Genomic DNA, 27549 nt, shown 5'->3' with positions numbered 1-27549 from the left:
CACATAAATTCCAAAAATCTGAAAGGACAAAGCTAGAATGAGATGGGGAGGGGAAGGTAGAAGACAGCTGTGCATATTTTTCTAAAGAAATTTAACACAATGAAGACAAGAACTTGAGAAAATTCAGTTTCCGTTGCTGTTGAGATTTGATTTGTTGGGGTTTTTTTTGTAGTCATCAAGCAATTGCTTGGCCTTACTTATTAGAAATCCACAAAAGCCACTGAGTTTATGAATCGAAATGGGAAAAAAAGAAGAAAATTTTAAAATTCACCCTCTTATTGTCTGCACATGTCCTAGTGTACATGCTCAAAGACTTCCAGTTTGAAATACAACATGGCAGAGAAATGAACAAAATTAAATACAAGAATTCTCCAGTTCTAATGATGTGCCTTTCAGGGAAAATTGCTCTGCTTACACAACTCATTACCTTTTCTATGTAATGGAAGAAATATTTACCTACCTCAAAGGAATTTATGACTTGGATCCTGACTCTGATTTTATGGTCTCATAAATGGTAATTTCATCAATGAACATTTTGGCTGGTAGAAGGACAGAGGAAAAAAGTCTTTTTTCAAAATACAGACTGTTGCAGGTGCAAATCAGCAAGCATTAGTATTTCCTTAACAATATTTGGCATGACATAAAATTGTAAATAGATCCCCATCTCTCAAGATTCCCAAGCCACTATTAACAATAACGATACAAATAAAAACTGTTTTCTTTTGTGTCATGTTTAGAATCAGTAGACGGTGTTGTTTGCTCCATCTGGAAATTTTAAAAATACATAACCTTAGTGTAGCAATACTGCTTTTCCACTACCTTGACAATACCTTCTAGACTTGAAACAGACTTTGCCTAGAAATGGAATGCAAAGACATCAAAATGGAAGTTTGCATCTAAAGAACCAGAAGAATTCATCTGATGAGGTTCTGAATTCCTTATCTTCTGGAATTCAACAGCAAAACTCCTGCTGACTTGGAGGGTGGCTTCAAACCTCTGTCCATGTCTGGTAAATTAGAAAGAATTGATAATTTAACACGTCAGGCCTACCAGGTTCTTGTCAATTTACTGCTTCCTCTCTTCCCTGCAAACCACTTTCTTTCTGGTTCTTTGTTGCAGGCCATGCTTGCTTTGCTGTGCCTGTTCTTTAGACATTTAGGATGGCATAAAACAGACACTCTGTGCTTGGAGGAGATAGTTGCGTGTATTGAAGTGGTTAACTTCAGATACAAAAGGCTCACTGCTCTGCCTCAAAGACTGCTTTTGCTGTTGTATGCACTTCTTTCTCCCTAATGTCTTGGCATAGTCCCTCTTCCAGAAAATGTCAAGATTTAAATTTAAAATGTTGCATTGCCCCAGACTTCCTACCACTGGTAAAGGGGGGGAGACAGTGTCAGTAACCTCAGTGATTTTTCAGTCAGGCTTTTTCAGCAAATCCAAACAAAGTCGCATATGTCTCAATATAAAAAGGTTTACAAGATTGCCAGTTCCCTCTCAAAGCAGTCTGTGCTAAAGAAAATTATTTAATTGCTTTGCACATTATAAATTATTAGGATATTTGCAAAACTTCCTAAGTTTTGATGTTTTTAGGAGTGGAAGTAATGACCATAGTTCCCTTCCCTGCTTTTACCCCCTAATATAAAATCTGATGCTAATGTGCCAGCAGTTCTGATGCAGGAAGGGTCCAGGCAGCTGTGCCATGACTTCAAGGTGGCCAGGAGCCTGCCTTAAAATTTTCTTCATCAAAAAGTCCAAACTGCAGATGAAAACAACAGAATTCCATTCTCATATAAGCAGTCCAAATGCAGGTGATGTTTGCTTCAGCTTCTGAGTTCTGAATCTCCTACGCCACTGCCCTTGATTAGAGATGCGAAAGTTTTAGTACCTTTGAAACAGCTGCAGCTTCTGTCCTTACGTCAGAAGATAAAAATATTCTGCTCTTTTTGTCTAATTCTGTTCAGTTACTGTAAAATTAGTGCCAAAATTAGGGATTCTGGTTTTAAGGTTACTAAAAAAAAAACTGGTAAAATTACATCAGCTATAAGTTTCCTAGAGTCGAAATAAACATACTTGAATGGCAGAAAGTGACACATTTTCTTTAAAAGGTTTTTCTGGAATTTACCTTCTGTTCACACTGGCTGCCACACAGCACATACTTCTCTTCCTGTTCATGCTTTCTGTGGTTCACATGTGCATTGGTAAAAGCAGTGTCTTAAACAGCTTTTTATTTGTGTACTAAACTCCATGTGGGACCATATGAACCAAATCCTAAATTAAGTAATGGCAAAGATTGTGTACATTTTCCTCCTGCCTTTTTGTCTGTCTTGTAAAGCAGATCATTTTTGCTCAGGTTTACATGGCTACCATTCAAATAATCATGTAAAAATCAGTTTTCTACGAGTTTACAAAGTACTAAACATCTGTAAAAACAGACACTAAGGATTCACTAATTATACCACTAGTTAAAAAGAAATTTCTCTCTTGGAGCTGTAAATAATTTATCTTATGTTATATGCTTGGGAAGAGTACAGTCTCTCTTTCTTTAGAGGAAAAGAGTTGGAGTTTATTCCAAATGTTACAAAGTCAAGGGTAGAAAATACAATTAAAAATGACATTTTGATCATAATCCCCCTTTCAGATACAGTATGCAAAAGAAAAGGTATATTTAGTAATGGATCATTTCACAGAAAGTCTTAAAATATCATTGCTAACCATATTTTCTATCTTTGCTCTGTGTGTGTAGATAACCACTTGTTCCATTTGCCACCTACACACTGATAAAGCTTTAAGCCCCCTTCTCCAGGTGAAATGATAATCCAGTGGTTAGACTGAAATTTGAATTTGATGAGCAACTTTGCAATGGACCTATACCTGGTGACCTGTTGCAAAACCCTTATTGCCTTATGCAAACAAAAGGCGGTAAATGCTGCAATGTTTAGATCTTTTCTGGTGATATCTGGCTTGCGTAGACTTACTGGGCCTAGCTGGGCTGGTGGGACACCTTACCTAGAGAGACACAACTTAAAATGTGGGAACATTCAGTCTGGGGAATCAGGCTAACTCAAGTCTGAAGGAAAATACACAAAATGGCTAGCACAGGATCCTCAGTACTAACTGCTTTATCTGCTTTTACCCCGCTGCCCCTTACTAGTGTGACTGACTCCTGGCCTTGTTTCAGCATCCCATTTCCTTGAGAGTACACACCATCTGCTTGCTAGACCAATCCTGAGATTTCACCTGGAATGGAATAACTAGGTGTCTTTCTGGACAAAATTAGCAATTACGTAGGGTTTGAACAATGATCATTTCACTGGGCAGGAGGGTCCTCTGGTATTGGTCCTCCAACTAGTCTGGTCATCCACTGCCATGCCAGAAAGCATCATATTGGCACATGACCTCCTGCAATAGTATAGAGAGATTAATGCTTAGAGAACCTTTAAAAAGTTTTTAAGATGTCTGAACCCAAAGGAGGGACCACAAGGGACCTGCAGGACAGATGGGATCTTTATTCCAGTGCTCCTCAAGCTATGCCACATGAGATAGGAGAGTTCATGACTGTGATATTGGTCACCTATAGGGATCTGGAGTGGCTTCATCTAGAGGAGTTTAAACACAGCATGGAAACTAAATGTGATCTATACTAAGGTCCAAGGAGCGAAACTACCATGTAGAACACACATATTGTGCATGGCATGAGCCATGTGCTAGAAATGCCTTTGACAGAGGAAAAAATGAAGGTGCATGGGACAGCTGTGGAGCCAGGGTTTGAATTAAGTGGTATGCAGTGTGGATTGACTGGCTGGTGCTGTGTGTGGTGAGGCAAGAGCAGTGCCAATGGGAGCTACTCTGGACCCTTTGGCCAAAGTGATGGGCCCACCCCTTGGTGAAAACCACAAGCGGAAACTTGTATAGTTCTGTTCCCCAGTGACAGAATTTATATTTCACTGTCAAGTGTGTTGTAAAGTGAATAATTCGGAGGCGCTTGGACATTACAAAAGAGAGTTGTGTAAACAAATGCTAGATACACGGTGGATTCCCATTGGCCCTTGAATCAGCAAGGCAGGTATTTAGTTCTGCTAAACAAGGATGGATTTAAACAAGAGGAGAAGGTCAGGGTCTCCATTTTGTTACTTTTTTCTCTTTGCTTTGGCCCTAACAACACCCGCTGCACTGCATCATGCTGCTAAGCACATCAGAACAGTCAAGACAACACTTCCTAAAAAAAGCCAGTTGTCATTTCATACTAATTTCCTGACAGGAATGAAGCTAAATTGGTTAGAATTTTTTTTTAAGCAACATCAGCATTTGGCAAATAAGGATGCATAAAAATAATTGAATATACTACACATTTCACTAGAGCAAGCTTGACTAGTTCCTGCACTAAATTGCATATGTGGATCCCACTGTTTCATCTGAGATCATCTCAGCAGGAATGACTACGGAAATGCAAATTTACACTTCTGCTGAGTCCTTGCAGAATTTACACTATATATCAATAATTAGTTTAAAGATCTTGGAATGGTTTACTTTCTTTCTTAACATTTAGCAATTCAAACATTCTGCTCTCCAAATTAGATAAAATTATTTAAATCATAAAGATCTTTTCAATTTCTGCTCTGGGCCTCTTTTCGCTTGCTGCGGGAAGTTCCAGGTTTCCCTGTCTGTCCTTCATGCAATATATGAGTAAGTCCATTCCTTCATCTAAAATATGCAGGGGACTTTGCACCAATGGTCTTTCAAGAAATGAAAAAATGCTCATTTTTCATATAATTTCTTGTTTTACCAAAACCAGAGTCAAAACAGGTGACAGTATTACTGTTCACGCAAAATCCTACAGATGTTTTGCCATCTATTGTTTTCACAAAGCTTCCTTCAAAAATACTGCAAGCTAGGCATTGTAATGACTGGTGAAGCCTTCTCTGTCTGGAGGTGTTCGTTATCTTGTTAGACTGATAGAGTTATTAAAAGATACTCAAGTTCTTGTGTGTGCGAGCTGTTTTCAACTTCTCCCACAGGCTATCACAACCAGATTGACTCCAAGTCTGTAAGTACCCAAAACTGGCAAGCTCCTAATTGCATTAATCCTTGTACTATAGAAGCAGCAGCAAAAGACCAAGAAGGGTGTGCTAAAAAAAGGGGGGGGGGGAACACACAAACCTCCTAATAACATTGTCATGTTTTCTGCTATTAGAAAAATCCACTTTTTCCACAGGCATCAGAAGGAAAGAAACTTACTTTCCTATGAATTTCTTGGGTGATTGACATGACAGTCTAAGGTGCAAGGTCTTGCTCAAGCCTTTCCAATGGTGGGGCTGTTTAGAGGGGCTTTTGATATTGCAGACTTCCTGGTATCTAACAAGCACTGTGCCTTTTTCCCTCACAGGAGGCACTGGTAGCCTGATTGTACCCAGCCTTCATGGAACTGCTAGGACCTTACTGTTTCCGAGAGTGCCCTCATTCTGCTGTGTTTGGTTGAGCATATTATTATCTGTCCTGGATGGACAGATAAGCACAGCACTTTGCAAGCACACAGTTGCGTGAGGCTATGCACCTTACTAGCAAGGGTGGAAAACAACCTTCTTTGTCAAATTTGCACTTTGGGATATACTTGATTTTCAGGGTAATGTTAACTTTCTTCCAGTTCACTGTAAGATTATGATACATGCCACTCCATCTGCCAAAATTCAACTGTAGAACATATTTAGGGATGTTTAAAAAAATCAGTCATTCTGAGAAATAAACTGCACTCGGATGAGCTCTCTTAATATAAGTTGTTCTTCCTGTTACCTCTGCTCTTTAACTCCGTTTCTGAGAGCAAGGATTATTGCCAGCCACAGTGAAAGGGATAGCACATTTGTGCTGCGTGCTGAAGGTGCTTTTAGCTTGAAACTGGTGGTCCTCCTTGAAATAAGACACTCATGGGAAATGTGTCTGGAGGCCTGACCAACTGAGGCATGCTGCTCTGGGTTCCATTAGCTGCGGTCGTGTTTTGTCATAGGTCAAAGCATGCGAGGAAGTCTAGTATGACAGAATTTCTAGCCATCCTAAGAATAGAATGGGTTGGATGTTCTCCAGTGTTCTCTACTCAAATCTTTTTTTTTGTCAGAAAATGGTGACTCATCACTTCTGGAATGATTTGTGGAACTCTGTCAGTTTTAGCAAACTGACAGCGAACCCTAAGGTTTTCTTCATTGCGCTCTGCCTGGCAGGAGGTTGTAGACCCCAGCAACAGTCACTTCTTCAGCACCATGGGACTTCTATGGGTTTTTATACCTGCCAGGAACTCTCACAGGCATTTGGAGGCCAGAAGCCTAAGGAGCCTTTGGACCATTTGGAGTTTGGCCCACTGTTATGCAGCTGAGATCTCATGCTGGGGCCCTCTGTCAGGCCTTTCGTGTAGACACTGTTGAAATTTTCCAGATATAAACTGCTTTTTCTTTGCTAAAAAATAGCTATTTATATCCATACAAGTAATTTACAGATACTTTGAGTGAAAAAGGGTCAACACATTTCTTTCTTTAATTGACCTAAATTTAAAGTTTGAAAAAGCCAAAAACCACCACAAATTCTCAAACTCCAACATTTCGTTCTGCCCAGAACAGTCCTGCTTCCATATCTGGGAGAAAGAATGGTTGAGACGTTGTTTTATGTTTTTGATGGTGGCTTGTGTGGAAAGCAGGACTTGAATAAAGCAACTAAAAAGCCTGCTCGGTGTAAAAAGCCTACTCTGGACACCTTTGCCAGTGAGCTGGGAAGCTGATTCCTGCACTCCGTCTGCTGCCTCACCAATGGACTCTTGGGGCTTTGCCGTTTCTGACTCTCTCTTGTTACCCTGTGATGGTCTCCTTTTTCGCTTTCTTCAACATTTTTTTTTTTTAAATCAGTTATTTTACATATTTGGAAGCAAAATATTTGGGAACTTTTCTCTTTCATGGGAAACTCTTCAAATTTCTATTTTTTTTATTCAAAAAAAGGAAGAAAAAAGTCTCGAATTTCCTGCAGTCAAGAAATGTCAACTTTTAATGTGATATTCTCAGGAACATCCTTGCTAGAGGCCACAGCATTGCAGCATTAGGAATGATGGGAGCTGGATAGGATAGTTGGAGGCAATCTGAAGTGTCCATTTTCTGTGATGTCATTTTATTTTTATCTGGGAACAGCAGAGTGCTAGTGCCTTGACAGCCAATGTCACAATAAGCTCTGGTTGTAATGAAGGTATGGATGCAGAGGTGCCTGCAAATCATAAGAGGTGTGAGTTTTGGATGCAGTCATCTGTACTACCAAACCTTGCTCACATGTTGTGCTGTTCTCACATTGGGATTTTTCAACTCTTACTTTTATTAAGAGCTATCGTCGCTCTCAGAAATTAAAGAATTTGGGGAAAAAGCAGCACATTTTTGAAATCTCATCTCTGCCACCCCCTCCCAAACATCCTGATGTCACCTTTTCCTTCCATAAATGACTTAGAATAATTAGAGCTTTTTAATAAATCTGAAATTATCTGTTTATCACTGAGTGATGCTATAGCTCTTCAACAGTACTTGTTAGCAGGGAGATGTTGATTAGCTGATCACCCACAGTTTCTTTCCTTTCTCAATCTTGGGAAATGATCCTGGTGAGACTAAAATGACATCCAATACGCTGTTTTCTAAAGACTAGCTTTTTGGTTCCATGGAAGGAGAACTGCCTCTTTCACTCTGCTGTCAAATCTTTTCCTCTGCACTTTCATTTTTGCAGAGCACTGAATATCTGCCTGCCAGGGAGGCTGCAGGTGTTGAGTGTTATTCCCAAAGTCCTCTTCACATTCCGTGCTTGCTGTTGTGTTTCCCCAGCACTGCTCCTGCCTTTTTGCTTGCGAGATTGAAACATGCATTCAGTTCTTGCTAGGCCTTTGTTGCAGGGAAGCATTGATTCTGGTCTTGTTCAGTCACCTCTGACACTAAAGGTGTCTGCATGTTCTCTTTGAAGCAACTACAAGCTTGAAGGGAGAGGCCGTAGTTTGCATTAGACCAGCTGAAACACTTGAAGAATACAGACAAGTCTTGACATACGCAAACCTTTCCTCTGGTCTGAGGGAGAAGCAACAAGCAGGCTCACACTAATTAATATTGCTAAGCCATCACGGCTACAAAACCACCACCACTATAGTATTGTAATGCTTTCTGTAAAAATGCCAGAGAAATAGAAAACAGAAAACTGGGGAGGGGTACTTTGAATTTTTAGTATTCTGCACGAGAAACAGTTCCCCAAACTGAAATAATTTTGTTTGGCATTCTTCCTAGACTTATGCTTGCACTAATCTGACTCCACGGTGAATATGATCACTTAACATGGCTACAAAAGCATTTATCAGCAGGCATCTTTAAGATTGCCTTCCTCTCTTTCTCGCTGTTTCAGTTGCCAGGCCATATTCCCTCAGCCTTGCAGCGCTTCATTTACTTTCCAGTCTGAAGGTTTGTTCTCCAGTGTCTATTCATATCCATAATAATGCCTTTATGTTTACAAAATATTGGGACCGAGCAGGAGACTTATCAGTTTGTAAATAAGAGCAAAATCTATTAGGCAAGCAAGGAAGCAAGAATTCATCTTTAAAATCCCAGATTAGAAACAATGGGTATAAAATTGGCTTGCAACTGTATCCATTAAAAGGAAAATAGGGCTTGTCACTCACTGGAATTTACATTTTTTCTTTCATGCAAGAAGTAAGCTTCAATATATGGGTCATATTAATTACTTCTTAACTTCAGCCATCTTAAGGTTTGCCCCTTAATCTACATGAATTATCTTAGTTCTGTCTGGAGACAGAGGAACAGAGGCAGGCAGCTCCTGAGAGTAATTCAACCCACCTCTCTTTAGAGGTGTGGCTGTCTTGGATTACCTTTCTTCAAGATAGCTGAAGCTAGGTGAGATGAGCCCTATTTCCCAAAGCGAAACCCTAGATTTTCCTCCGTTCCCCCTTCCTATTACTTGACCTCTTTTTTGCACAGGCACTAAAGGAAAAAAAGTGGGTATAGAATCATTTGGCAGAATCCCTGCAGGATGATGCCTCTTTTCTTGTCACTTTTTTTTTTTTTTTTAAAAAGCTGCAGTGATATGGTACAATCTGTAAAGAGTTCTCTACGTTTGGCAGAAATTTAATGCAAAGCATTTATCCCCATGTTGCAGAGGGCCCTAGAGGTATGGTAATCAACACTTTATACAGCCCATGCGGCATTCTAGGAGACATGCTGTAAAGCAGAGCCAGACTCAGTGGCTATACAGTCTCGTGTCTGCGGTAACTCTCACACAGAGGGGAAAGTGGGGATTGTTGTTCCACAAGGAGGTTTGGATAGTTTAATCCTGAGGATCCTAGTGGTAAAGGCAATATGGCTGAAGCAATTTATGTTTAATTTAAAGCCTAGAAGACCATGAGCATTCTCTGTACTGATGGAACCAGTGAGGCACAGTGAGGCTTCTATTTGGCAGAATCAGACCCTTATTTACAGTTCTACTCTATAAAGAAAATTATATATAGATACACTTCCTTTTCAAGGCCAGGGAAATATGACCAGAACAGCCCACTTTGAGGGGGGGGGGTCTTTAAGTTCCCATAAATATTTACCATGGTGTGGCCTGATGCTAAACTGAGCTGGAGAGCAGTGGCTCTTCAGACTGTACGGAGACCCCCTGTATAGACTCCCTGTATGGGGCGTTCTCTCCAATGCAGATAACATTGCTGCTTAGCCATAGCACTCTGCAAAAATGTTACTAGTCAATGTGCAGTAACAACCTTTATTGGAGAAAAATGCAGTCTTGCAGATCCCATCAAAAGATCCTTCTGCCTTTAGCAGAACTGGGGAGTGACTCATTTCCGTACTGATACTAGAGCCTACTCTGCATCTCACAGGCATCTCACCACTTTCTAGGAGCCTCAAAGCCCACAGAAGTAATTTCTGGGTAAACCTTAATTTAACTATTTGAAACAGATATTTTTCCCCAAAATAAAAGTGCCATTTCTCATTGGTTATTCTACTCTATCTTTGTATTTCTCTTTTCCTTAGAAATGGCTGCAACTGCAACAATTAAATTTATGCTTTTAAGAATAAATCTACCTGGAGCCACTTCTACAGATATGAAGTCATTAGACTTTGGCCTTTTCTTTAGATTTTTCCAGGAAGCCACTTCTCTTTACAGTCACCTCCATTCACCCAAGAAGAAAACTGTCATACAGAAATACTACACAGCTTGAGAGAGTAATTGGACCATTTATCAGTTTGGGGCCAAATCTCATCTTCAGTGATTACCTTATGCCACCCTATTCACTCTAATGGTTTTGATGTGAAAAGAGATGGAGCTGATAGAAGTTCAGCCTATGCTTTCAAGCCAAGACTACAGACAACAAATCCAAAGCATGTCGATTTAATGGATACTGATAAAGCCGATGTCTTGGCAGAAACATTCAACAGTGTGCTTAAGTGAGCAAGGCTAGTAGGCTAATGTGTGCATGGTTCAGTACAAACAATTGCACCTTATACTCACAAAGTATGATTAGTAGGAATAAGAAATTCAAATTCTGGTAAATAAACTAATGTTTGTTGCACCAGTAGTTGCGCAGCAACAAAAATGGAAGAAGAATTTTATCCCCCAACATGCTCAATACTAGTCGTGTTAAATTTCAAGCACTCTGATCCTGTGAAACATGCAGATAAACCTAGTTGCAAGGATCTGAGTAGTAACACAGAATTATTAGCTCCGTTGCATTTTCTTCAAATGGATAATCAAGTCTAAACTTGCAGCTTCTTTACTGTCTGACACTTTGCACCTAAGTTTCTGTGTGCGTCTGTCTGCGGAGGTAGCTAAGGACTTCCAGAAGGCCATTCACTGAGCATAGGTGGGGAATATGCTCCTAATTCCAGGCCCTCAACTAAATGGATGGAAATAATGCCAGCCACAGTTTTTCCAGGTGCATATCAAAAGCCAATTACATGTAGTCAAGAGGCAAATCTTATGGTGCCTGTAATAGGTGTGGAAAGCACAGTGAGGTATCATCAGTGTATGTGACATGCCCTTGAAGTTTCTCATCCAGAAACACGAACGGTTTCTGAATAGGGGAACAGATCTGGGAAGCAAGGTTGCAAAACTATATCACTAAAAGAAGCAGTTAAACTGCTGTGTGGCCTGAAAGGCATTTGGGAAAGCATGGAATGAGAAGGCACCACTCAGGGATGCCTTAGTATTAAGTCTGAAATTTTACAATTGCAAAAGGAAGGCAAATAGACTCTGTAAATCCCTTCACTATGATGGGAACAGATGTAAGAGGGGGTCAATTTTCTGGAAGCTGGTTATTTGAAGGTCATTCTGATTTGCATCTTATCATTTGAACTTTACTTCCCCTTTGTTTCCTGAAATGCATTAAGTTAGCTGCCTAAGTAGGAGATGGATTAAAAGCTCCAATAAGCTGATGTCACTCAATTCTTTTCACTGGTAGCTCTATTATTACATAATCATCATAGGAACATAGAGAAAACTAATTGGGAAGGGACTCTTGGAAGTCAACTGATCAAACTACTGCTCAAAGAAGGCTAATGAAAAAGTTGAGAATTTCTAACTTCAAAATCTTCACTGGCAGTGGCAGAAACCATCATCTTTGATTTCAGTCACTGTGGTTAGTGCAGAGACCGGGGAAAGAGGGAGACATTTTAAATGACCTCTTTGATTTTCCTGTATTTTTGTGCTTCTAGGTCTGCCTGGCTCCCACTGTAAATTGAGACCTCTGTAAAGTATGTTTTGTTAATGGGCCGTGAGAAAGAAAATACAATTTTAGCATTCCCTACTCTGCCTGTGTCTTTTGTTCCCATTTTAGAGGAGTGCCATTACAGTGGGAGCTGAGAGAAGAGATGGAATGGGGTCATTCCCACAACCTGTGCTGAGGGAGGAGGCTCCTTTGCCTAGTCCCACAGTACCTTTCATGCTGAAAGATCAAATGTAAACCCTTCTTATGACTTCTGTTACACTCAGAGAGTTAGTACAAAGGACAGATACATTTAAGTTTCAAATAATCGTGTTTGTTAATACTCAGGGCCCAGCTGCATACAAACCTCTGCTGTCCAGAGATAGTTGGAATCCGTCCACATCTGCTGGATTTCAAATTGGCATTTTATGTGTCTCTCAGAAAAGCAGTAAGAGGCACGTAAAGAACCAAGATACATTTTTCAGTTCAGAATTTCCCTGTAATTAGAAATATTTCAAGGCCTCTTTTTCTATTTCAGTAATCTAAAATGGAAAAACTCATCATAAGCAAAAGGCAAGAGATTTTCAATCCGCATGTGAGACATCATTTATCATTAGGAGCTATGAGAGCATGACCATTAATTTTTTTCCCAGGTCTTTTGTATCTTGTATTTTTTAACTCACTTTTGTACTACATTTTTGAATGATAAAGTGTTCAATTCACTGCTTAGGGATTGTTCTCAAACTCTTTAATATAAACCACATCCATACAATACTGAAGGATCTGACTTAAATTAAATCTACAGAAAAAGGGATATTCAAAGTTCTCTATTTTTATGAGTATATCATTCATCTTCATCTGTCACGTCAGCATCTCTCTGTACTGTAAGACTGTGCACTTGTCCATTCTAAATTGCTTAGATATCCTTGAAAAGCCAGAAAAAAAATCAGAAGCAGTGAGCATTTTGTCATTACCTTCATGGAGCCCAGAATTCAGCTTCTAATTAAAGGAGTGCTACTTGTACAGAAGTCTCTGCTCAGTCACTGCAGAGAATTAAGTATCAGGTGTGAGAGGCTGTGGAAATGATGCTCAGCTTAGTTATGCAAGTGTTAGTCATAACTAAGCACCATGGATTGAAATGGAGGTGCAGCAAGGTCAATCAGCTGCCAGGCAAGAACCAGGTTCATTAAGTGCTAAGGGAGTGACTTCCAACACTTTTCCAGATGTTGCATTTTCCTGTATCATTGCAGGGTGAATGGGAAGCTGTAAGCAGCAGTAAATAACAGAAGATATGATAAAGTAGATGGGGGAGGTTAACTGTAACCTTCCTATGAGTTGTTTTCCTGCTACACGTTGCTTTCCCCTGCAGTCGGTTTGCCAGCCCACAGAATGTCAGCTGTCGCAAGACACTGGTTTAGGCACATCTGCCAGTTCTCCAACCAGTGCAACCTGGCTTCCACGTACCATCTAAGATGGCACATATATACGCACACGAACCTGAAATGTTGTTCATGGAGGCTTTCAGTGGTCTGCCACCTTTGGGAACACAGTAAATCGTCTGATTTATCTGTGCTCCAAATTGTGAAGGAATTTGCTCCTGGTACTTTTGGTACCACAGTTTCAGTTCTAAAATTTGTCAGTGATCAGAAGTAGATTTGTACAGAATCTGCTACTTAGAGTAGTTGTGCAGCATATACGCTGTAGAGAACATTTACTTGCTTTTGATGGAGTTTAGATACAGGTTGTCAGAACAAAATATAATCCAGTATAACTCATCACTAGCAACCTGGATAATTTTTAGAGCTTAAATACGCTTAAATACTTCTTCCATTTCTTAAAGGGCAAAGACTAGACTTGCTTCACTATGCCGTCTCTTGTGGAGGAATGCTATCATGCATAGGTCATACTACCTCAGCTCACAGTTACAGGAGCGTGCATAGATATAAATCAACAGTACCCTTAAAAAAACTGATGTCTTTTACGAGCCCTTTTAAATGATTTTTTTGCTATTTATAATAGGGACTGTATTTATTAATAGATTTTATGGAGAGTTTTGGACTTTTCAGTTAAATCAGATAAAAATATGTGGGTTTCATCTTATTTGTGCTGCTGTAACTCCATTGCTTTTAGTGTTCCAGCAGGCAGTGAAATTCAGAGGACAGTTAGACTTTTTTATCTACATTTATAATGAAGTTAATATGAAATTTAGTTTCCATTTCACTTATTCCTAGATGAGCTGTCATAAGAAAATAAGTTAGGGCAATACCATTTAGTCATGGCATATCTAAGAAATCCCAAAGCTTGGATTTCAATGACAAAACTCGGTATCCAGAGGTGATTTTTGTTTAATATTCCCTACCATGTCACTGTCCTGCAGTGGACACGTGTGAGTTTTTAACATTCTGGTCTGGACACCTGCAGCTGCTCTCTCTGTTAACAGCTTTCAACACTCCAAATCTCCAGCAAGCAGAAATGTCCCATTGCAGAGCTGTGTCCTTGCTGCCCATCTGGGGAAAGATCTGCTTGACTTTATTGTCTGCCTCCCCCCGGTGCTTCTAAGGATACCATGTGGTGGGGTGACTAACGGGTGAAACGCTCTTCTGGGAAGAGTTAGCACAAAATACAAGGAACCTGAAAAGAATGAACTTACTGTGTGGCTGGAGGGGGGTGAGTGTGTGTGTGTATGAAATTCAAACCAAATGTCTTGCAGAATTAAGACAGGTTTGCAGAGAGACCTCCTGTGTTCAGATTGTAAGCTGATCATGTTCTGCAAACAGAAAGAGATGAAAAATGAATGCCGTGGAGCATGCAGATTCGTAGTCACCTAGGAACCTGGGCACGTGTGAAGCTGCTGACACATAAGCAGACACATTGAAGTCGGTGCCTGCTATTAAGCTTCTTCCTGAATTGGGACCTGGTTGTGAATTATTATTGGCTTAGTTCTAATTCTTGCCACAAGGGACTGCTTTTAAATCTAAATTCAGTCATTAATGTTTATAAGGCACACTGAGATCTTCCAACGTGTATGGCACTATTGAAATGTTAAGTGTCGTTATAACTCATGCTTGCAAAAGCAGCTGAAGATGGATTTACTTTACGTGGTAGACGGTAATGGCTCACTTGGAACAGTTACACATTCTATTGGTTAAATAACAGGAGTGTTATAAATTGTAGCAGTGATATGTTTACATAATAGACGGTAACCACTCCAGAGGAGCCATAACAGTCAGCTTAATAATGCGTGTTTTGAAAATGATGTAAATATATGTATATGTGAGGAAGCAAAATGGCTGTAGGAGATAGAGACCTGACAGTTCCTGGTAAATACTGCATGTTTTCAATGCTGTATTTTGAAGTTTTTATGCAAACATGTCCATCCAGTGGCTGAACAGGACAGCAGAGCAGAAAAAGAGTTGTATTCCAGGGGCTGTCACGAATGTATACATCAGTGCTATTAAATGAACTGTAGATGAGCTACACAGTGAGCTGCTGAGTTTGCAAGTCAGGCGGCGCTGCTAAAAGCTTTCAGGCGTGTTTGTTCCCCAGCACAACTCCTTCCATCTTCTCGTCCCTCTTTTGGCTGTATACCTTTGCATAAGCTTCCTCCCACACTTTAAGAAAGGTGACCAATTCATTTCTGCCAGGCACGTTGCCTGTCCTCCATCTGCACAGTGCCTCAAGAAGAAAAAGTCCTCCCAGCTTTGTTTTCTGGCTCTGTAGCATTTACCTGGCTATTTCTACCTTACCTTGCCTTAATTTTTAATATTCTGGGTAGTAACGTTCTGGTAAGGAATGCTGTTTTATGAAACAGTATGAAACTGTATCTTCGTATACCATAACCACGCTGTTAATGGTTGTACTCATTACGTGGGGGGGGAAATAATGCGGTAGCATTAACTGTAAGAGTGAAACCAAATTCTTGACTGGAACTGTTCTGCGGATGTTTGTGAAACATTTTTTTAACAAAAGCAAGAATGCCTTTTTGAACAAAGGAATTTTTTTCATGGGGAAAGTATATTTTGATCAAAATAATTCATTTTGGAAAGGAAAAAGGAGGGGGAGCATACAAAAAAGGCATCATTTTAATTTCTAAAAAAATAAAAAATTAGGAGGAAAATCATGATACACCTTTTTTTAAATGCCGTGTCAAAAATGGTCATATCTATCCACTTTATTCCATAGCCGTGTTGATACACCTACCATGACATAGTACATAGAAGAGCTTTACCCATACTTCTTCTACCTTTTTAAGAAAACAGCTGGACTGTATCATTCTCTTTGGTTTCCTCATCCATTAAAAAAAAAACAAACACACACTCAAAAATAAAACTTTTTAAGTATTAAGGATAAGCTAAGAACACTTTAAAACCTATTTTTAGGATTGAAACTATTTTTGGTACCCTAAAATAACAAGCCTAAAGACAGGAAAAATTGTCATCAAGGAGCTCTGTTAACCCCCTGTGCTGTGGTAGCTTTGTGACAGACCAGGAGAACTGTCTGCTTACAGCTTTTGTAGAGCAAGAATCATACCGTTCTTTCCATATTTATCTGGTTTCTGTTTCTCTCTAAATCTGTGGAGTTTGGGCCGCCATGAGAGAAAAGGTTTTCTGGAGGACAAGTCACACAGGAGTCCAGAAATCACACTGCCTTTTCAAATCTGAGCAGTGCTGTGCAGGGATGCAGCCTGCCACGCAGGTCTCCTGGTGTGCCCCAGCCCTTCAGTGGAGCCCGCACAAAAAGTCCTATCGCCTGTGGAGGATTCCTCTGCTCCTCCTTGCCCCAGCTGGCACAGACAATGTGATTCCTCCCCTTGGGTCATCTGGGGTGACATGTGAGGAGGAGGAAGTCTGGTGGAGCTGGAAGAAGGGGCTTTGAAGGTATAGTCCATGGACAAACTGGGATCAGCTTGTTAATTATGGTTCACACTAAAAAATTGAAAAAAATTATTGGAAGTTAGGACGGGGGGCGGTGCTTGACTCCCCCCGAGCTCTTGTACATCCCGTTTATTCCTTAGGCATCTCCCTTTGCCAGAGGATGAACCTGGACTGCAGCTTTAACACTGCCTTGCAGCTCAGCCCCAGCACACACTCGTTGCCCCCTCCCCTCTGCTGTTTGGCTCTCCAGTCTTGTCCTCGGCATCTACAGCAGAAAGCTGGGGAAAAGTCAGGAACAGAAAGGTCTGGGCATGAGTCCTGTGTCAAAGTCGAGAGAGAGGAGCAGCTTTGAACATAATACAGCTTTCCATGTTCCTAACAAGGATTGTTTAGTGTTAGAATAAAACTTACTGTGGGGTTTGGTTTTGGGTTTTTATCTTCTTGGCCTTCAATAATGCCTAGGAGCTAAATAGATTTCTACTATTACCTATTTCGGATGCCCATTTTAAAATCTGTTTTAATACCTTGATCTGTATTTACCCATGATTTTGTAAAGATTTTGCTTCCTGGAGGATTCTCTTCCCAAACCACAATATCTCAGTGTTAGAGTACATGGCAGATCTAGAGGTTTACAGTAAATTAGATGAAGCATAGGGGAGGAGGGGAGTTTGGATTTCATTCTTATCTGTGTGCAGCAAATGGGTTAGCATGAGGACATGCTCAAAAGATTTATTTTCTTTTCCTGTAAATACAATGGAGGGATGAGTCTTTTCAACTACAGAAAAACCACACCCTGCCATAGCAGGATCCCCACCCTGCCTCTGCTCAATCCTTTTCACAAAAAACCCATGCTGTGGGTAGTACAGATTAGTTTTAGATGAAGGAAGCAAACTGGAGAGGTAACGATGGAGGGGTGTCTTTGACTTGCAATGCTACCCTAATCATCCAGGAAAATGCCTAGGGACTGGACCTTGTCTTACACCAGCAATTGCTAAAAGCTCTGTGTCTCATCAACGTTCACTCCAGCTGTGGGACTGGGACACTTTCACTTCTCATATGAAATGGTCTTAGCTCTTCCCAGGCACAAGATTTGAACTGAAATGTAGTATTTACAGTATATCCTTCTCTCATTTATTTTGCGACATCAACTGTCATTAAAAAGAGACTTACAGGAAATATTAGGGGAAAAGGCGAAAGTATAAGAGTTTCCATCAGCAAGATGCTGGGAAAGTGAGAGACACATAGACGAAAAAGGAAAAAAGAAATTACTAAGCAAACCCAGCTGACATGGGTTGACATTATTCTTCCTAAAATCAAAATGTCGTGGCAGCAGCAAGCAGCAAGATGTATAGTGTGATATTTTAACTGGGCTGATTTGTGGTAGACTCACAAGAGTTGCAGAGAGACAACTTCAGATGACAAGTATATTTTAACCAAGATGCAGGTCTTTCTCTTTCCCTCTTTGTCTTAAAGACATATCACTAGTCCAAAGAGTAACCTTTGCTTTCTTTTTCTTACTCAAGCAGTAAGAGAAGCTGGATGGAAGAAAAGAGTTAATCTATAAAGTAGCGAAGTTCTTAAAATCTGGATTTTGGAAAACATATTTGGGAGTGTTAATTGGGGGATAAACTGTTAGAGTTTTCTCCTGCAAGCTCTTCAAAGTTCAGCCCAGTAACTCCAATTAAGTTGTTCTGAAAAACAGTTTATCACCGACAGAAAGTCCTTGTCCTTGATACACCAGAAGGACGAGATGCTATCCAGAGGGACCTGGACAAGCTGGAGAGGTGGGCCTGTGTGAACCTCATGAGGTTCAACAAGGCCAAGTGCAAGGTCCTACACCTGGGTCGGGGTAATCCCCGCTATCAATACAGGCTGAGGGATGAAAGGATCAAGAGCAGCCCTGCTGAGAGGGACTTGGGGGTACAGATAGATGAAAGGCTGGACATGAGCCGGCAATGTGCGTTGGCAGCCCAGAGGGCCAACCATGTCCTGGGCTGCATCAACAGAAGCGTGGCCAGCAGGTCGAGAGAGGTGATTTTGGCCCTCTACTCTGCTCTGGTGAGACCTCACCTGGAGTACTGCGTTCAGCTCTGGAGCCCTCAGCACAAGAAGGACATGGAACTGTTGGAGCGGGTCCAAAGGAGGGCTACAAAGATGATCCGAGGGCTGGAGCATTTCTCCTATGAGGACAGGCTGAGAGAGTTGGGCTTGTTCAGCCTGGAGAAGAGAAGGCTGCGGGGAGACCTCATTGCAGCCTTTCAGTACTTAAAGGGAGCCTATAGGAAAGATGGGGACAATCTTTTTAACAGAGACAACAGAGACAGGACGAGGGGTAATGGTTTTAAACTAAAACAGGGTAGGTTTAGGCTAGATATAAGGAAGAAATTCTTTACAATGAGGGTGGTGAAACACTGGAACAGGTTGCCCAGAGAGGTAGTGGAGGACCCATCCCTGGAAACATTCAAGACCAGGTTGGACAGGGCTCTGAGCAACCTGATCTAGTTAGTGGTGTCCCTGCTCGCTGCGGGGGGGTTGGACTAGATGACCTTCTAGGGGTCCCTTCCGACCCAAAACTTTCTATGATTCTATGATTCTCAGTATCCAGTGAGGAGTGGGATTGACTCCTGCACATTATATCTAAATACTTCATCTGAATAACAGAAAAACTGTTTCTCTCTCCTTTCCTCCTAATACTCATCTTGTGCTGATGACTTAATTGTAGCCCATATTTTGTTTGTAGTATTTTTGGTGGGAAGTTTCAAAATGCCTAGGCAAGTCTGCTACTTCTTGCCACTGAAATACAGGCTTAACTGGGAATCGTAGCTATTTTTTATTAGCTTCAGAAGTCTAATTTTTTATTCTTCCATCTGTTGCTAATTTTTTTTAACAGATTTCATTTCTGAGGCATGAAAAAGACAAACATTTTACTGGGTTTTTTCACCTGCAGGACCTGATTAAAAAACATCTTTCTGCACAGAATATGCTTAGCCTGTGACACCGTGGGTGGGGAAATCTTCTAAATCTTCACGTAACAGGAGACAGATTTAGTACAAAACTCACATTTTACTTATATAATGTATTTTGCTTTATTTGTTTTATAATTTTCTGATAATTTTGATGAAGGCATTTGTATTCAAAAGAAATATATGCAGTACATGTATAGGTATGTATACATATATGTATATGCATGTAATTCTAGCGTGAGTGATCATGGTGCTTTATAGAGATACTAGACTATACATGCTACCTGAATGTACCGATATCTGCGTTATCAAATCTGAAAAGAAATTACGTTAACTATTGTGACTCCGAGGGAGAGTTGGCAGTTGAATAACTAAGTGCTTCCCTGCATGCCAACCTGTACCAGGGCAGCAGGGCTGGTGTGCTCTGAGACTGAGTAGGACCCTGTGGTGGTGCTGCTTAGTTCCTAAGGCATCTCCATCTCTCACTCCCTTCCCTTATTTCTATGTTGAGTAAGACAGTTTGAAGTTTGAATATTTTGTCTTCTTCCTTTCAATATTTAGAGGCATTTAAATAAGTCCCTTTTGAAGAAGCTCTTTGGCCTGGCAGCAGGAATTGCTCCTTAGAGGAAGGCAGCCAGCAAAATACGCTAGAAACAAAAGAAGAAAATGAGAAAAACAGCCCCAGTGGGAATGATTTACAGGCAATCTCAATGAGATTAGCAAATGGATTAAAAGCCAAGTCTACAAAAGGAGGCAATGCAGAAATAAGATACTGATCTCTCTGCAAGAGACAGTGTCCCAGAATTTGGGATCAGCTCAACTGAGCAGTAATAAACAAACAAATAAAATCAAAAAAAGTTTACAATAGTTGGGATCATGAAAAACTTAAAACCATTCTGAAAGCCATATTAATACAAAGCAATCAGGAGAAACAACAAAACTTTTGAGTAAGCTACTGTATACTGCACCTCATAAGAAAATTGTCTCCCCCTGTACCCACTATCTAACATGTACATTATGTTACAAGACATTCTTAGCACTGGCTGACCATATCTTGGTATTTTGCAAAGCACCTTATATGCTGGGCTTTGTTTCTGTTCAGCTATTTCTAGTAGTCAATGCCTGTATTTGCTCTCCATCTTCATCCCTTCCTGAGAAACCTGGCCTCCAAGTCCACACACTTCAGTCAGTTCTTGGAAGGTGGTTTGGAATCTTCCACTGATTTTTTTTTTTTTTCTTTTTGCTCAAAAAATCACTGATACTATAATTTTTAGGAAACATGTACCACTTATGTCAAAATTTTAATCTGAAAATGTTTTTCAGTTCCAGAAATTTGTGGTCCAAGTGTGAGAGTAACAAATTATTTCAGTCTACGTTTTAGTATCTCGTGTTTGGAAGAGATCATAGGTTTTTCCAGATTTAAGGCATGGTGTCTATTTTGGTTTCCCGATCCGTTAAAAGAATCTGACAATGGATTAGGAATTAACACAAAACTTGCTCTAGGCCTCTTGGTGTAAACTGTGACCATGAATGAATTTATAGTAGCAAAATGCAGTCAAGCCATCCAAAGCAATATTTGGCGCAGTACCATGGTGGATATTTCTGAGCTACCTTATGTTGTTCCAGCTCTGGGCCCCCTGCACTGCATTCTGTTGTACAGCAAAGACATGCCGAATTCAGGCTTCGAAGACTTTGCTGAGTTTACCATGAATTATGTTACAGATCAGGGTTTTTTTCACATTAATAGTCACTGCCCTCTGTTTACCACTGGAGCCCACACTTGAATAATTCTAGTGATTTGCCCAGTACCTATTCATAATCAAGTAGACAAACTCCTTAGCCCAGTAAAAAGAAAATCAAAACCGATCAACAATTTACAATCAGCACATTCCCATCCATGCTGTATTTTAAGGACAGATTTTTAAGTGCAGTGAAGTGCTATTCATAATGGAATAACACTGAGGCATTTCCCACACTACAAGATGGGTTCTTTTAACTAGACTCAAGGGACTGTTATTCCCTGGCCTGCATTTCTAGCTCAAGGACGTGGTAGAAAGAAGTTCAGCCCGAGAAACCCATGTGGCACCTTGCATTTGTTGGCAGCTTTGAAGGTCTCACCTTCGAGGCCAAAACTGGCACTGTCCTGGAGTCAGCCCTGACCTCTCAGCTGAGATGTTGTCTGCATGCCAGAGCTAGCTCACAGGGAGTTAGGACATCGGGCATAAAGGCACTCAAAATCCAGCTTGTTCTGCTTTGCTACTGGACACGTAGTGGGGGAGCTAAAAGCAGTCACCTGGGGAGGTAGGACGGAGAAGCCACTGCTTCCTAGCCGCAGCCCCAACCCACTGCGCTCCAAGAGAGCTTGAGGAATAGCGTAGGGAAAACTTGCGGCAGTGCTGCCAGAACTCAGCATTTGCTACAGAAAAAGGCCTTTGGTCTGTAGTTCTGCTCCACGCCAGCAAGCATTACGTTCACTCCAAAAGTGTTTAAATAATTCTTTTGAGGAGAAAAAAGGTTTTATGCTATGAGTAGGGGGATGCAGAAAAGGAGTAAAGAAAAAAAAGAAGAAATGCATCAAAGTTAATTAAAAAATATTTGCTGCATGAAGCAGTTGTGTAGCATGCACTTAAAATATAACATTGGTAAGAAATCAAAATATGGATTTCTTATATATTCAGAATGAAACTCTTCCCTACAGTATCCAGTATCTGAAATCACTAAATAACTGTGAATCCATATGAGAAGTCGTTTTGAAGTTTTTTTAAAAAAAGGGGGGAAAGAATAAAAATCGACTAAATATAACAGTTTGGAAAGACTTTACCTGGAAAACAGATATACCTTTTAGGGTATTCATGATCCAGTGGGACAAGTACTTCTTCTACTGCTTTGATAAATGACCTTTTTTGATGCTTCAGAGTCAAAGGCAGAGCCACTTTTCAGAGTGAATGAAGCTGTGTGAATCACGTGGTCTATGGCAAGCTCTGGAGTGCTTAGCAAATGAAGTCATCCAGACAGGATTAAACAGAGTTATGTCTCCGTAGCAGAGCCTTGTTTATGGAAAATGAGTTTGGGTGATTGGCTTAGCCTAAGCACATACTGTTCTTTTTTGCCTAGGCACACACGGCTTTCTTCAATAAAGTAGTCCCGTCCCAGGCAGCGAGTGTTCCTGGTTTTAGATCATAGAGGTGGAGCTTGGGGGAAGGGGGCTGGACTATCTGTTCCTCTGATTTCCCATGGCCTTGGCAAGCTGCTCAATATATACAGCACTCTGTGCTGCTGGGGTTTTTTTCTAATGAAATCCTACACTTTCTGAGGTCCCTGTGTCTTTTCCAAATAAAGCTGCCAAGAAATACACGAAGCATATATCAGCTGCAATTAGAAAATGGTGGTTCAAAATTACGTTGGTATTTTAACGCATAAACATTCCTATTCTTATCCATCTAAAATGCATAAATTCACCAGCTGCAAGGTTTTGCCTTTATTCAGCTTATGAAAAATTCTGGCAGATCAGCAAATTTAGGGCACAAGAATGGTTTATTTCTATACCTATTTCCCTTGTAATTTCCTTTTCCCATTTCAGTCCCTCTGAGAAGAACCAATTAACTTCAGACATTTTCCACATTCATTAGTATCTTCATTTAAAAAAAGGCAGAATTCTTTCCAGACTGGTATTTTATGACCAGTAAACTATGATAATGTTGCCTATCAGGGTGCAGCAAATAAGGGAGGTGCTAAAGATGTAAAATCTGTGAATAAATAAAACTGTTCAATTCTGCCTCTGTACCTGTGTCAGAATGGAACAGACATCATTACAAAACAGCAGGTTGCTAAATAAAATGTTCCTTAAGAAAGCAGGTTAGAGGCCGTAAATGAAAAGGTGATTGCCAATGCTATTGGAGCTAGTTGCTGGAAAAGAACCTGATTAGCACCTTCAGCAGGAGAACAAACTTGTGACTTCAGCAAAACTCTTCAACACTCTCAGGCATGTAAGGAGTCACTAAAATGTCACCTGGGCTACCTGCCACAACCAGAGCAGTAGCACAGCCAGGGAGACAGGAGTGCCCCATCTGGATGCCACCCGGGGAGTCCTGGACCCACAGGACATCTGCTGCTGGTACTGCCGCGTGCTCCTCTTCTCCCTCCTTCCCTCTCTCCTCCTGCCATTTAGAGATGTCTCATCCGCCCTGCCATGAGCACAACCAGTAGCAGAGGCCAGTGATGGGTAGGAGCACGGTAGATGTGGGGAGTGGGAGCAGGTCCTTTCACATGTGTGCGCTTTTCACGTGATTTGACTGGCTGAGTACATTGCCCAGAGTGGTGCTTAGGTGTACGCTCGGGTTTGGGCCTGATGCTTTGCTCCTTTGCTTCTTCGCCACAGTAGAAAAACAGTGTAGGAAAGAGTTACTTTTGCTGTGTACACATGGTTGATTCTTTGCTGTTTGTCACTGTATTTCTATGGGCTACATTACAAATAATTTTTTCATTATTATCGTTTCTAATAATTCAGTGAAAAACACCAGCAGGTTCTTTTCCAATGCTCTTTTTCTTTTTTACTAATGAGGGGGCTGCAATTGGCTCAAGCTGTCCAGCCAAAATCGTATGTAATACCCAGAAGTCCTCAGATGGCATAAGACCAAGGTAGCTGGTTCTTACACCCACTCATCTTCACTATTTGTTATGGAAAGATGAAGCCCAGCACAGATTTTTCCTGTCCTTCAAACATTTCTTAAATGATGTAGGGTGAACATTAGAGACCAATCAGTAGTGTACATTGGAGTAATGCCAAGTTTTTGTTTTAGGGTTAGAAAAGCCTGTGCAACAGCAATATGTCACACTTCCTCATGCAACTCTCTGTATTTCCTTCTTGCCATGCTGAGCAAGTTGTCATAGAGCTACCGTTTTTCGCTAGACTGGCAGCAACTCTGCTCTGACCCGTTTACCCCAAAGGGCTCTACAGTCTCTTGCAGTGACAGCTGCCCAGCACAGACAGGTCTGACACTGTTTTTTGGTGAAGTTCCAGAAACTTGCTCTGTAATTCTTAGCTGAATCTGGTCTTTCCTATTATTATGGTTTTTAAGCTGCCAAGCTTGGCCAGCATTTCAGATTTACGGTTTGTGGCTACAGTCAAGTACAGTTAATTCTGAAAGGAACACTAGGGTCTAGTTGCTGCTTGAATAAAACGACGTTAAAGGTAGAAAGAGAAAGAAGAGGGAAGGAAAATAAACGCATTTGTGATGGAGCAAAACTGTCACACCAGAATTAAATGAAGGAACCTTTCATAATTCTTAAACTGATCTCACCAAACCTCTGCTAATGTTAGAGAAGCATTTGGTTAGACACCTTTAGTTCCCAAGCTCCTGTTTCTTCAAGACACCACTCAGAAAACTCAGTGTGCTATTATGTGAAAGATTAAAGTTTTCTTGAGTAAATTATCAAGCAAGATTACAACCGCCTTCAATGACTGCTTGCTAAATATTGTTCCTCTGCAAAAACAAAAGGCCCCATTTTTAAGGCAAGAGCTTTGTATACAACTGCTACACTGTAGGTTCAGATATAGATAAAAGAATTTTAAATGCAAAATTTAATATGAGAAACATAATAGCTGCTTGAGTTCTTGATAGGCACAATATGAATGGTGAGTTTCTGATCTTCAATACAAACAGCGCTGAATACAGCCTCCACCTCTCAGTCACATTTGCTGAAGTAATTTACTATCTATTATCATGTTGCCTGAATGGTTTCATTACACACAGAAGACAAATCTGAGCCAAGTATCTCAAGCATCTTTCAGAGTTTGTAAGCACAATATCTTATAATGGAAAGCATTCCAGAGTGCTGAAAAAATCTCATGCTTAAGAATGTTAAGTATAGGACAGTTCACCTCAGAAATTATGTTTAGCCATTTAAAATAACATTTTCGTGATTTTAATTAGCTTAATTCTTCAATATCCTCTACTTAAAAATACAGGAAGCAAGAATTAGACAATGGATAAAAGAGCTCATAATAACTGAAACACTATATCCTCCCAAGAAGTCAGAGATTTGAACTTTGCAGGACTATCAAAGTCCAGCATATATTTTCTGTGCACTAAGCTAAATATTTTAAAATACCGTAGAGAGTTTTAAAAATAAATACCTTACTTAGAGCATTATTCCTCCTAAAAATATTTTTAAGAAACACAATTGTATTTTTGGTTTCTATATTGTTCAAAAGAAGAAAAGAAAGTCTGATGAAGCAGAAGCCAGAAAACGGAGCAAATGCTGCAGTGTTCCTGTAGAAAAGTAAACAAACACCCTCACCCCCCCACTGTGGGAGGAGATGTACTGAGCTACCCAGGGTGAGACTGTAAATGGCAGTGCAGGCAATCACATACGCCACCTTAGGAAAGGGAAACCAGATTTAAAGCTAAGTCAATCCCACTACATAGAATAAAAAAGATAAACTGAACAAACACAGGCATTCTGTTGGCTTTACTTGTCCCTGCCACACATCCATGGATTTCAATGGTCAATTAATGATTTGGGAAGTTTCTACATTTTCATGGGTCTACTGCTTTTTCGGGGATATAAACTCTCTCCTTGATAGTATAATGCATGTGCAGGATGGATACCTGCAAAAATAAATGCCAAATGTCCTCAAGTCAAGCTTAGAGCTCTGCATTTCAGTGTTGTCTGTGAAGCTGATTGTACAATACTCACTCTGTTCTAATCAATAGTGATATCTAGCCTCTGCAACCAGGAAGATGTAGTGATAGAGCCATAGCACCTTACATGAAAAAAAGATGTCTAGTGTTTGTGAATGTTTTCTAAGTGTTGAATAACAGCTGAGACTCTGTTCTGATGGTGCAGGTACCTTTGCAGTAGAAAGACCAGCAATACATGTTACCCAAAACAATATCTGATTAGTGCAAGAATAGCTGCAGCTAAATTTTGTGAGCCTTTTGTCTCTTGAGTTATATCTTCAGGTATGATCCAGCTCCTACAGAAGTCAACAAGAGTCTTTCCATTGACATTCAAGAGAAGCAGGATATAGATAGACCTACAAAGTCAGTAGCCTTTGGGCAAAGATCTTTTGGCTTCAGCTGGAGAGAAAGCAGCCCAAAAACACTGTAAATATTTCAGGATGGAGTTATATACTTGTGCTGACACAGCAGACAGTTTCTTTTTATCTGGACATAAAGAGCATTTCAGCCAACTTCTGGATTTTAGTTGGTTAGAGCAGAGTTTTAAAATTCAGAAAACGCTGCATTACAAGTGGCAGATGTATTCCTCACTGTTGTGGGTCAACAGGAAACAGTGGGAAAGAAAGACATCTTGAGAGAACTTGCCATGTGCTATGTTGATGGACATTCAGTAAATGGCTGCATGTTCTTGGGGGTTAACTGCAACTTTGGATTTGCGCATTTTGGCACATTCATGGATCAGCAGAACTCTAATGCAGCCTTTCTTGGAGTTTTTGCTTGACTGGAGTTGTGTAGTGTGAATGATGGATTCAGAAAAGCTAAGCCTCCTCCCTGTGCCTGAGAAGATCCTTCAGAGAGCCATTTTCCATGTTTGCTCAAGTTTCCTGAAGAAATTAAATATGTGGAGTGAGGCTATTAGTAGAACTAGTGGAAGGGGGTGGGAGAACCTCACAGATCTTCACAGCCAGAAAATTGCTATGGGATTCAAGTTCTCCAGCACAAGGACATGTTAGAAGTGGGCCAAGAACAAAGGCGTAAATGGATCTCAGAAATCCTCAAAGAGACCAGCTGGGATTTAAGTAAATGGACATTGAGCTGCCCGTGTCTGGAAATAAACACACCATATGGGGGAATAGAAGTACATGCACGGTGGGGAAGGCAGGAAATCTAGTTTCACTATTAGATCTGGCATATGTCATGCATTGACTGATGTTAATGAAGCAGACTATATTTTCATCATTGCCTGGTAACTCTGCCCTGTTGATGTATTTGTGCATGCTAAATACGTCCATGTAAAAAGGATATTTTCCTCTCTCTCT

The sequence above is a fragment of the Opisthocomus hoazin genome, chromosome 4 (assembly GCF_030867145.1).
Source record: "Opisthocomus hoazin isolate bOpiHoa1 chromosome 4, bOpiHoa1.hap1, whole genome shotgun sequence".
Classification (NCBI taxonomy): domain Eukaryota; kingdom Metazoa; phylum Chordata; class Aves; order Opisthocomiformes; family Opisthocomidae; genus Opisthocomus; species Opisthocomus hoazin.
Note: the sequence above shows the minus strand (reverse complement) of the source record.